Raw genomic sequence first — 13,355 nt, forward strand, 5'->3', positions numbered from 1 at the left:
CTAAGAACTACTAAAAATATATTTGACTTACAAGCTCTAAAAGTTTAAAGTGCATATTAAATTAAGAAAAATTATATAATTGTGGTAATTAAATACCAAAAATATAAAAATATATTTTTGATAAAATAAAATGTTATGTTTTCTCTAATAATTAAGGATTCAAAATATATTAATTATTGGTCTGATTTTAAAAAGAAGATTAATTCTATGATCCAGTTTAAATGTAATTGATATTCTTTAAGATAATTAAGTATATTATCTTTAGATCATATATGTAAATATATATATATGTATATATATATATATATACACACATATATATATATATATATATATATATATTTAATCTTTCCAAGTTATTTCAAGACTGAGTGACCTTTAGACATTTCATTGGGCCCCAAAATGTTTTTTCAAAAGTCTGTTCTCTTAAAAGAAATATTTTTTAATTAAACTGAGTAATACTTGAAATCACATAGAAAGCTTTATCAAATGAAAGTTAATATATTTTACTTATACATATATATTAAATTTTATAAAGGTTTTTGCCTGTAAGAAGGGCAAAAATAATATATTTATTAAATATAGCCAAATTTTTCAAAAGCAGTAGAATTTCTAAAGACAACAGCCATGCTTTTAGATCAGACCAATAAAGTATCAAAGCTATAAATTTTACTAAATAAGTTTCTTTACTTTTTAATGATACCTGCTTAAGTTACTTTATAAATTAGCCTTTTAAAATATAATCAAGGTCTCATATAAATTAAGTTACATAAGAAACCAGTGTTTAAATAATTAAATCTAAATAACATCTAGGAACAGATTAGAAGCCACCATTTACTGTCTAACTTTATGTAGCCACCTGCATTAAGCTAGAGGTGGGGCAATGTTTGCGGCTTATAAAATCAGACATAAATTTACTTTATTTTAAATAAAGATAGCTACTTTAATTACTTAAATAAATTAGCTTATTAAATTATAATCAAGGTTTTCAGCTTAAAGAAAAGCCAATGTCTTTGTAAGCAATTTAATTAAGTATTCTAAGAAAGTTACTACGACCTTGTCTATACAAAAAGAAATTAACAGCCAGTTTGAAATTGAATTGCCATGCCGAGAGCAAAGAATATCCTTACATAATATAATTCTACAATGTCATTGTAATTTTTGATATTTTACAACAGCATATTGTACATTTATCCCAAACAAACTTCAAACTAATTCTTTGAATATTTAGCAGCAATTTAAAAGGACATAAAAGGATTTAATTCTTTCCATTGTGTGGAGGCTCCCTAGGAGGGCACTTGAACATTCTATATTGGCCCTTCTTGCCCTCTTTGCCAAGAGGGACCCTCTTCTCACAATCCTATTGCTCACAGCTGTTACCTGAGCTCTCTATTCATGCTGAGGTTGAAGCCTCATAGTGGCTGGTACCATGGATCTGTCTCTCGCACAATGTCATGTGCTGGGCCCTCCCTGGAGAAGAAACCTGGGTTCCCCAAGATATGTGATCAATGCCGGGGCCCCACCAGCAGGCGAGGGGATCCCAAAGCAGGTGCTGGGCGTGGAGGCCATGGAGGCATAGGCTACCAAGGAGACAGAACTGAACCTCACATCACCCTGCTTGGCCCCGGAGGATGGCTGGTTAGCCAGAGACGGGTAAGATTCCTCAGGGGAGGAACAACCTAAGACAGGCACAGTCGCAGAGGGGCCATCAGGAGAGAACTTGGGAATCAACAGAGGTGGGGCACAGACCCTCACCCCTCCAACCTTACAGGGGCCTGAACTCTAGCCCCTTCTGAGGGAGGTCTCCTGCCCCCATGGCTGCTTTGTGCTTCCCATGCCCACCTCAGATCGGGACCCAGGTAATAGACAGAGACTTGGCCCAGCTCAGATTGGGACCCAGATAACAGAGACAGCTAACAGCAGCTGCCCTATATCTAAATCCAGCCTAATACCAGGAATGCTCAGGGCTTTCTCAGGGATACAATTAATCCTTTCCATTAACATTTACAGGGTAAACTAAGATTGTTATTAAAATATTAAATTTAAAAGTAAATTAGTAGTCAGCCTTACTCTAAAAGTACTAGCTAGTCGCCTAGAGGCTTAACCTTGAAACTACAGCCCTACAGGTTACCTGTTGTAAAAAGTAAGACAAAGATTCTTAAATAAAACTCTCTACAGCCTGATACTTATTCTAGAAGGAAATAAAGAGGTTTCCTTCAAATATTATAGGAATTATAATTACAAATCTATATGTTTAGCCTTTTAAACCAAGGTAAATAATTTATATTTTTCCTCTCTAATAAGTTTTATATAAAATTAAAGATTAATAGCAGAAACTTAATATCATTTATTGTCCATAATCTAGGACAAGTAAAGTTAATAAATAAATTAAGCTTTATTTCAGATTAATTTAAATTAGCTAATTAAAAAAGTAAGTATTCATTAAAAATTAATTGTACTAGACAAGAAACTGTTCCTAAAGTATTAACAAAACTTTATTAACAGTTCATCTCATAGTAAAATTACTTAACATACAATAAATCCAACGCAGTCATATTTCTGTACAAAAAATAAAAATAAAAGGTTATCAAGACTACATTAAAAAATTTTACAAAAGCCTCATAATAATACAAAAAGGAGATTAATAGAAGAATATCTTAAAAGAAATATCCTATAAGTAAATTATATCAAGCCTCAATTGCTTTAAAATTTTTACTCAAATATTAATTTTCATTTATAATACTGATAACATGATGCCCATAAAATCTTATATTATCAAAATAAGACAAAGGAAAATAATTTAGACAAAAATCAAAAGGATCCCAGCTCTAATTTATAGAAAATATTTCTTTATTAACCTTTGGTTGAGAATATGTTTGCATATTTCCAGAAAAGTCCATGTAGATTTCTACAACAATGGATCCCAGAGAGGACCTGATAGAACTGTTCCAGCCACAGACTAGGCACTGGCCCACAGGAACAAAGGTAAAATAGTCCAGAAATAAAAATAATGAAGACGCCTTGCCATACTAGCAGTCAGCATCTTTACATTGCTACAGGTTACCCAAGACCAAGGACAAGGAAGGTCGGTGTGCATGCTTCCAAATCATGTGTACACACACTTCTACATAAAAGTAAAAATGTTTAATGTTTTATGTTCTACCGGGACCCATGGCTTAAGGGCTTACTTTATTTCTAACACAGGGAATAGTATTAACTGCCACATTAAAAGAAATACGACACCTCAGACATTAACAATTTTTACAGATAGATCCAGTTCTAGAAAGGCTAGATCTACTACAGCAGGGAAGCAAAGGTCCTTCAAACCCCTTATATTTTAGTAGAAATACAAGCCCTTATTTATGCCTTAACAGATTTTACTATGGAGCCCATCAACCCATAGTAATAGTACTTATATGGTAAGTATAGCAAAAATGATTAAAACAGCTACTATAAGGCACACTAATTCAGAAGAATTTTTCATTTAATGTTCAGACTTTAAAATGTTATTTAAGAATGACAATTTTCATATTTTATTAGAAGCAATGCCCTCAATATATTATCCACCTTCCTGTACCAACTTTAGGGGTAAATCCCTGAGGACTTAAACCTAATCGAATCTGGCAAAATAAATGTCACTCAATTATAGAAAGAACCAATCATACTCTTAAAATCATTTAAAAAACAAAAAAGGAGGAGACAGTTGTTATGTGTCACCTCAAGAGAAGCTCAGTTATGCTTTTTATACTTTAAAATTTTTTTGAATTGTAATGCAGAGGATCGTACAAAAGGTGAAAGGCATCAGGCCTCCTGTACAATAGTCTCCACTGAGTCAGCTAGGTGAAAGGAAGCATAAACCAAAAAAGAGTTTTATCAGATTCAGTAATAATGTGGGGCAGAGTTTGTGTTTTATATCTTTCCAGAAGGAGCAATACAGCCAATTCGGGTGCCAGAGCATTACGTGTGTCACCACAATGGACTCAGACAAGCTCCTGCATCCCTTCACTCAAAAGGACTAAGTATTGCCCTAATAACAGCAAAGCGGAGGAAGAAGAAAACTGAAAGCTACGCAAGGGACTGAGGTGCCAACATAGAGTCATCTAAAGAAGTTAATGACTGAAGTGCAACACATTGTGGAAAAGCAAGAAGTTGAAGCTACTTCTTCAACCATGTTCCTGCTCATGCTAGCATCTGTTAGCTGCCAATCTTCTGCAAAGTCTTGCATAGCCAAGTCCAAGGACTCTAAGTAAATATACACCAGCAGCACAAGAGACTTTCTTTCATTTAGTAGTTAAAAATGTTAATATGTCCATAGTTTTGATTTCTCTCTTAATTGTTTTATTACTATTTAATAGCCAGAGTTTTGCTCTTGACATTCAAGTTTTGAAAATGATAACATGTATGTAATTTAATTTTGCATTGGCATTGTTTACAATTGTTTTAATATTAGAGCTTTATTATTAATATTTAAATTTTACTTTTATTATTAGTAGCCTAAAAAACAAAAATGGGGGATCTGTTGGATACCATGTGTAAGCTGACACAGTCCTTGCACCTGAAGGGGCTGGAAAGGCCAAGCCCCCTACCCACAGTTTTCCCAGACTTGTTTGGATGGCGGTTATCAGTGGAATGAGAGCAACCTTTGTAGAATGAGAGCAACCCTTTCATGGCTTGCCAAGAAGTCTGTAACTATTTACTGAGATTTGCTGTACTGAGAATCTGCCTGATTTACTGTACTGAGAATTTGTCCTTCTGCTCTGTCTCTCCCTTAGAGATTAAGAGGAACAAAGAGTACATTCCTCTTCACAGATCTCTTATTCAGTGTTTTGTGTATAAAAGGCATTACACAGTTAATAAACGCAATACAGTCTCTCGATGACTCGTAGTCCTCCCAATCCTGCTGTCCTGTCTTTCTCTTCTCTATTCCCACCTCCCTACCTCAGCCCAGTTCAACCATCAGGCTGGACCTGACATCAGGGACAGAAATGACAGAGGACTCATCCTAGGTGGATGGGATCCTGGGGGTGGGGAGTGGGGAACATTGTTGACACAGTTGTCAGAATTCAAATGGGATCTGTGGATTGAACCTTAACACCATTTGAATGGAAATTTCCTCACGTGGTTGGGTGGAGAACTCTTATGTAGGGGTGTCTGCTTTTGGGAAATACACAGGGGATATCTCCGCATCCTGTCATGTGTAGAGCACGCTCTCAAACAGCTCAGAAAAAGACTGGGGGAAATGGGGATATATATATATATATATATATATATATATATATATATATATCGTGGCCAGATTATTATGATCTCTGAACACATAATAATTTGGCCACTCAGTGTATATCCTATATAATAAAAGGCTAATATGCAAATTGTCCTCTCAACCAGGAGTTTGACTAGCAGGCAGGCTGGCCAACTGCCCATGGCCCCTCCCACTGGCCAGGCTGGCCGGACTCTACCCATGCATGAATTCATGCATTGGGTCTCTAATACACACACACACACACACACACACACACACACACACACACACACACACTGAGTGCCCTGGTGCATGAAATTTGTGCACAGGTGGGGTGTGTGTCCCTCAGTCTGGCCTGCACCCTTTCCAATCTGGGACATCCCCCTCACAATCTGGGACTGCTGGCTCCTAACCACTCACCTGCCTGCCTGCCTGATCATCCTTAACCACTCTGCATGCTGGCCTTCTGACCCCCAACTCGCCCTCCTTGCTGGCCTGATCACTCCCAACTGCCCTCCCCTCCTGGCCTGATTGCCCCTAACTGCCTCTGCCTCAGCCCCACCGCCATGGCTTTGTCAGGAAGGATCTCCATAAGGTCTCCCAGTCTAATTAGCATATTACCCTTTTATTAGTATAGGTATATATAAAGAGCCAGGGTCCATAATGACTGAACGGACGACTGGTCCATTCCCCGGCCCTCAGGCTCCATTTATCAGGGGATGGCTAACGGGGAAATTGGGGTCCCTCAGACTCCAATGCATCTGTGGCAGCAGTGACTGGTGAGTGGGCTTGGTCCTTTTCCCGGACCACAAGCTCCCATTGATCAGAGGATGGTTAACAGGGAACCGGAGTGAGTGGTTCAGGGACTGGCAAGCAGCTGGAAGGCAGGCCTCTTGGTCCCTCCTCCTGGCCCTCAGATTCCAATCAATTGATGGTGGAGGCGGGGCGGAACTGGGCACTGGCTTCCTTAGTAGTCCTGTAGGTTCAATCTCCAGAGGACAGGCCAAGCACCAATGGACCAGTGCCTCTGGCACTATCCTGACAGTGCTGCCAGCCTCCTGGAACTTGGCCTTGGGCACCGTGGCTGCTTCCCCTCCCTAGATGCTCCACAAGGAAGAAAGGATACCACCAGCAGCACCAGGGGCGACCAGCGGTGATGACTGCTCTCCCTGTGCTTCCTCCAGGTCACTTGAGCTGGCTCCTGCCTGCCCCACTCCAGATGAAGTGTGATCACTGCACACAGAAGGAATGTAGTAAAAAAACAAAAACCGATGACAAAGAGAATGCTGAAGTCAACGTCTGGAGTCCGGCTCAGCAGAACGGAGAGAAGGGAGAATTCCATAAGTAGGCCGATGCCAAGATATTTCTGAGTGACTCTCTGGCATGTGACAGTTGTGTGACTGCAGAGGAAGGAGTCTAAGTTTCTCAATGGAACAACAAGGACTTCCTCCGTGTTCTGAACCTTAATAAGAAATGTGATACCTCACAGCACAAGGTTCTGGCAGTGTCCATGTGTCCTCAGTCTCTGCCTTATTTTGCTGCTAAATTCAGCCTCAGTGTCACTGATGCATCCAGAAGGCTCTGCAGCTTCCTCAAAAACCTTGGGGTGCATTGTCTTTGGCATGAAGATAGCTGCAGACTTTAGCAACTTGGAGAGTCAGAAGGAATTTGTACGTTGGTACTGCCAGCACTGTGAGGAAGAACCCAGGCTATTCATGCTGACCACCTCCTGCCCCGGCTGGGCCTGATATGCAGAGTTTGTGCTGGGTCACCTCATCACCCCCATCTCTGCACGGCCAAGTCTCCTGAGCAGATCATGGGCTCTCTGGTGCAGAATCACTTCTCCAGATGGCAGAACCTGTCCCCAGACAAGATTTTCCACGTCACTGTGGCCCCGTGTTATTCCAAGAAACTGAAGGCCCTCTGAGGAGATGTTCCCACAGCTTTGCATAGTTCCCAGGGTGCTGACTGTGTGTTAACCTCAGGTGAAATTGTCCAGATAATGGAGCAAAGTGACTTTGCCATGAACGCCGCTGCTGTGGACACTCTGTTTGGAGACATGAAGGAGGAGGAGGTGAAGCTCCACGAGGGTGCCAGCTCTGACAGGTCCCTGGTGCACATCCTCAGGCACATGGCCAAGGAGTTGTTCAATGAGGACGTGGGGTGCTCACCTGCTGCACCCTGAGGAACAAAGACGTCCAGGAGGTCACCCTTGAAAGGGATGGAGAGGTTTTGCTACGCTTTGAGGCTGTTTACGGCTTTTGGAACATCCAGAAGTGGTCCTGAAGCTGTAGAGGGGCAAGTTCCCCTGCCACTTTGTGGAGGGCCTGGCCTGCACCGGACATGCTTAAGCAGCAGGGGCCAGGACCCAGTGGATGACGAGCATGCAGACAGGGCAATTCTGTGGCAGATGGAAGGCATCTACTCTACCATCCTGGTGTGGCCCCAGCGACCAGCGCCCATGTACAGGAGCTGTACCAGGAGTGGCTGGGGCTGGGGGGGCGACTCCCCTGGGCCCAGGCGGCCCTGCACACTACCTATCAGGGCCCAGGGCAGCCTGCCAGGACATCAAGTGGTAAAGGTCCAGCAGACGCCTGGCCTGCAGGCCGCCTGAGGAGGGATGTCAGATGCATGAAGGAAAGGCTTAGTGTCTCTGTCATCTCTTTGGTTTTCAGAATTCTTGGCTCCCTCCCTTTGAAGGGTGCTGTCATCATCACATGGGTACAACTGGAATATTGTATCTCGAGAAGATTGCCCCATCAGAAAACACAGATATTTACATTATGATTCATAACAGTAGCAAATTATAGTTGTGAAGTAGCAACGAAAATAGTTTTATGTTTGGGGGTCACCACAACATGAGGAACTATATTAAAGGGTCGCAGCATAAGAGGTTGAGAACCACTGCTCTAGAGGGAGAGCAAGCAGGGACCCCAAGATTAAGAGCTATTGGCAGTTGCTGGGAAGTTCCTGCAATCCCTGCCATGGGTTCAGCCTGCCACAAGCAGCTGGGGCCCCCAGCAAAGTGGGATGTGCCCTCACTTTTAAGCAAATTAAACCAAACAACAAAGAAACACAAAACAACAATCAACAGAGACTCTCTCATAACAATATTTACAAGTGCACACAACAGACAGACAACTGTTTGTGGCTTACTGTGCATAGCAAGACAGAATGCCCAGTGTCATGTAGGGCCATGCCTCAACCCTAAGCTGATCAGGCTCTGTACAGCAACCAGACAAGGACTGTGGGAGGCTGCATGAAACCAAGGGCTGATCAGGCTCACACCAGATTGGGGGGGCAGCAAACAACAGATGTCCTTCGATATAGAATTACAGAATGCCTGATTCAACTTAGGTCTAAGGTGAGATGACAGGGATTGTTGAGGCTATGGCGGAAACTCCACAGAAAAATTTCTGACAGCACCGAGAATCCTACCTAATAATAGACAAATATGCAAATTGACCATACCTCCGCTACACCAAGCCACACCTACTAGCCCAAACCACTCCCACCAGCCAATCAGGGGGAGTATGCAAATAAACCGAACCAAGATGGCTACAGCCACCGAGAGCAAGGTTTCCCAGGCAACAGAGGGAAACAAGCTTTCTGCCTGCCCTTGACAGGCCTAAGCCTCCACTCAAGCTACAAAGTTTCAATTATAGAAGGTAAACAAATTCAAACAGAATGGTGGCAGCCACGGAGCTGGAGAGACCAGGCCAGGGTTGCCCGTGGTAATGGAGAAAGCAAAGCTTTCTGCACACCCTGGCCGGGCTCAGGCCTCTGCTTAAGGCTACAAAGTTTCAACTATAGAAGGTGAATTAACTCAAACAGAAATGGCTGCCGGTGGAGCATGCAGGAGGCTTGGCTCCGCTCCAGGCTACAAAGTTTCAATTGTAGAAGGTAAATAAATTCCAGATACCAGTGTCTCCGCTTGGGTTGCCAGGGGGCGTGGCTGGCCTGCAAACCACCACAGGCCCCTTGCTCAGGCTGCCCCATGCCCCAAGGGAACCCCCACCCTTATCTGGGACACCCTTCAGGGCAAACCAGCTGGCCCCCACTCCTGCACCAGGCCTATCTAATAAAAGAGTAATATGCAGATTGACCACCACTCCAACACACAATATGTCTGCCCCCATGTGGTCAAAGATCCTGCCCCCATGTGGACACAAGATGGCCACCACAAGATGGCCAGCAGGGGAGGGCAGTTGGAGGTGATCAACCCTGCAGAGGAGGGCAGTTAGGGGTGACCAGGCTGGCAGAGGAGGGAAGTTGGGGGCAAACAGGCTGGCAGGGGAGCAATTAGGCATCAATCAGGCTGGCAGCGGAGTGGTTAGGGGGTGATCAGGCTGGCAGGCAGAAGCGGTTAGGGGCAATCAGGAAGGCAGGCAGGCAAGCAGTTGGGAGCCAGCAGTCCTGGATTGTGAGAGGGATAACCAACTGTCCATTTGGACATCCTTCGAGGGGTCACAGATTGGAGAGGGTACAGGCTGGGCTGAGGTCCGAAATTCGTGCACGGACCTCTAGTAAAATAATAAAAGAGTCCAGGCCTCAGTCCCAGGAACCCCCAGTCCAGGCCTCAAGTGGGATCCCTGGTACTTAATCCAGAGAAGTCTGTCCCTTATTGTCCCACCAGAGTCACCAGCCAATGGGTCTGGGCTGCCTGTCACTGTTTGAACCAATTAAGCAGAGACAGGGTTGAATCATACATGAGCATTTATTTCAATAATGCCAGTAGTATGGAAGAGCAGCAGGTCATTCACGAAAATCTGCTCTACCCCTCCCCATACACCAATCTGCTTATGGGTAGAACAAGCATGTCAAACTCAAAGGCTAACACAAGTAAAAAAACACACAAGGTTTAAATTTATGTGGGCCACAAAAAAAACCCCAAAGCTTCAATTTTCATAGAAACTTAGGTTTATTTTGATAGAGACATGCTGAATGCAAAGGGCTGAAATAAATGAGTAATCATTAATATAAAATAATAGAACATTTAAATAAAAATTAATATTTTTTCCTAAACTTTAACTTACTAGACACTGAATAACTGCACAAATTAATAAGTGTAAAACAAATAAACCTATTTTTCTTGTTCTCTGAAAGAGAAATATTTCCTGTTGCACCATCAAAAAATTCAATACAAGACTAATGCTGTGGCAATCAGCTATTACAATATTCACTGCTAGTATTAGTGGAGAGAAATGGTGCGCCTGCATATAAGGCTCATAAAGGAAATGAATGCAACATGATTATATCAATCAGTCATTAGCGAACGTTGTAGTTTGTTATTAATAATTATGTATAACAGGATACTGTAAAAATTAAGTTACAAAATTTTTATTGAAACGTTTCTTACATACCATTATATTGGCTGGGCTGCAAAAATATTCATTGTGGACTGCATGCGGTCCACGGGCCACGAGTTTGACATGCTTGCTTTAGACTATTTAGTCAATTACACATTGGTTATTTATTTATTTATTTATTTATTTATTTTGCTGTTGTCTACACTTGTCTTTTGAGTTCTTGTCAAGCTCATCTTGTTCCAGCTGGTCTCATAAATTTAACGTTTAACAAGAGTAGCATTTAGTAAGAATGGCCCATACCTGAGACTCTTGTCCTATCTAACAACATCAGCAGGCTCTCTGGCTTTCTGACTGAAGCTTGACTTCTGCCCCTGGGAAATCCAAGCAGATCTCTTCTGGGTAGAAAAGCAAGGTCGGGGTGTTTGTTCTCTTGCCTCTCTCCCTGCAAGTTAATATCTAACCAGCTGCAACTCTAAGTTGAAGATGACACCTTCTCTAAGGTGTGGGTTCCAGGCCTCACTCCCTTAGGGTTAGCATGTAATTTCCTCACTGTTGCCAGCAGTCTCCCCTGTCACTTGCATCCCTGAGTCTGCAGCTTGTAGGAAACCATGCACTTGACTCTCCCTCAATTACCTAATTAGAGTGGGCCATCTCTGCTGCTAGAATCCTGATTGAGAAATCATAATGATAATCACTCTCTTTTGTCTTTCAGAAATGCCCTGATTTTTATTCTTGTTTCTTTTAAAAACTCTTTCTAGTTTATCTCCAGATATCTAGAATATCTCCTGACAGCTGAAATCTCTGTCATTGCCCAAGCAGAAAGTTTGTGTTCATAACTGATGAGTCTGTTAATGTATCATCTTTCTAAATCACATGGGAATACCAGTCAATGCTCTGAGTGATCTGCCCCCCAGACCAGGGCATTTTCTATGTCAATGGATGGGGTCATGGGATTCTGGGTGGAAAAAGTTACCCCTAAGTTTAGGAACTGGTGTCTTGAATTGTGTTTTCTTTTGCATGTGATTGCATTGTTGCTATGGCATCTGAGAGAGCAGCCATCAAATGAGCCACATGCATGATAGTGAAGCCCCTTGCTGACTTCCAGGGCACACAGCAGAAGGGGTGGGGGCATATTAAATTGTAGGAGCTGGTCATCATGAGTGGAGTATTGGTGATAGATGGGACAATGCTCTCAAGTCTGGGCCATTCTCACTAAATTCTAAAATGTGACACAGTATTTTGCAGAAGAGCTCTAACAGGGATGAGCTTGGCCTGAACCATTACTGAAAAGTTTACCCAGTTACAAAGAAGAAATCAACATGTAATTTACCAAACCAAGTATATAAGCCTTCCTTAGGAGAGGCAGAGCTTTGGAATATATTCTCCTGTCCCCTTTACTGGTCTCAAGAGAAAATAGAACTTTTTCTCCCAACAAGACTGTGTTCCTTTGAACCCATTGTGTCCTGCTATACTGTGTAAGGTCATGGAGAAGATGTGACCTCCAGTTGACCCAAAGTCTGGACCAAGGCAATTGGAGGCTTGTGGGAAAGCACGGGACTTGGTTGGGAAGTCTTTAAGGAAGATTCTCTGAAAGTTCGGAGGCTTCTAAGGGGACCTTGCTAAAGGTGGCAGCACCTGCCTTGACTTTTCCAAACAAGTCCAAATGCCTGGGTGTTTGCCGAAATCTCTGTTTAGTCTTTAGACCCAACCTTATAGAAGCTTGTGCTTTCTCAAGGATACCCTGCTGATTGTATCTAGAGGTTCATTTTAGTTCAAGCTGTTGTTAAAATAAAAGCCTAAGGAGGCAGGCAATTGGGGCTGTTTGGTACCTCCTGCCAAGTAGCCCCTTAGCCCTCTCTTTCACAGAAATGTGTGTCAGAGTAATCCATTTATCTGTCGCTCAGGGTCTGCTGGTCAGTACCAGCAGAGGCTCACCCCAACCATCTTTGGGATGTGCATTCAGCTTGCCTTTTCCCTTCCTAAAAGCTGCCTCAAGAACACAGCCTTGAGATAGTAATGTGTTGCTGAGACCATTTGGATGTTGTACGTGACTAGGCCCACCTAAAGCCTCTATATCAACTTTTCAGTTCTGGTAGGCAGCTGCTGAGAATATTTCTTTGGGCCACTCAGGACAAGCCTTGTAAGTCCCTGGGCCTATTAAACTGCTACCTATACATCTGCAGTAGTCTGCCTCATTCGTAGGTCTCTCCCTGCCCTCTGTATGGTGTTGCTTTAAGATTATTCCTGAGAGATTTTGAAACAACATATGCTTTTATTTATTTACTAGAGACCCGGTACACAAAATTCGTGTACGGGGATGGGGGGGCGGGGGTGTCCCGCAGCCCAGCCTGCACCCTCTCCAATCTGGGACCCCTTGAGGAACGTCCGACTGCCCCTTTAGGCCCGATTTCAGTGGGATCAGACCTAAACGGGCAGTCGGACATCCCTCTCACAATCCAGGACTGCTGGCTCCCAACTGCTTGCCTGCCTACCTTCCTGATTGCCCCTAACCGCTTCTGCCTGCCAGCCTGATCACCCCCTAACCACTCCCATGCCAGCCTAATTGATGTCTAACTGCTCCCCTGCCAGCTTGATTGCCCCTAACTGCCCTCCCCTGCAGGCCTGGTCACCCCTAACTGCCCTCCTCTGGAGGGTTGATCGTCTCCAACTGTCCTCCTTTGCAGACCTGGTCCCTCTCAACTGCCCTCCCTTGCAGGCCTGGTCCCTCCCAACTGCCCTCCCCTGCTGGCCATCTTGTGGTGTCCATATTGTGTCCACTTAGGGGCAGGATCTTTGACCACATG

General features: G+C 43.2%; 1 pseudogene; it reads left to right on the plus strand.

Annotated features, from left to right (window-relative positions):
* Positions 1-6,461: 6,461 nt before the first annotated feature.
* On the plus strand, positions 6,462-11,274 carry LOC114228909 (nuclear prelamin A recognition factor-like; annotated as a pseudogene).
* Positions 11,275-13,355: the final 2,081 nt, after the last annotated feature.

Source organism: Eptesicus fuscus, chromosome 14 (assembly GCF_027574615.1).
Source record: "Eptesicus fuscus isolate TK198812 chromosome 14, DD_ASM_mEF_20220401, whole genome shotgun sequence".
Lineage (NCBI taxonomy): Eukaryota > Metazoa > Chordata > Mammalia > Chiroptera > Vespertilionidae > Eptesicus > Eptesicus fuscus.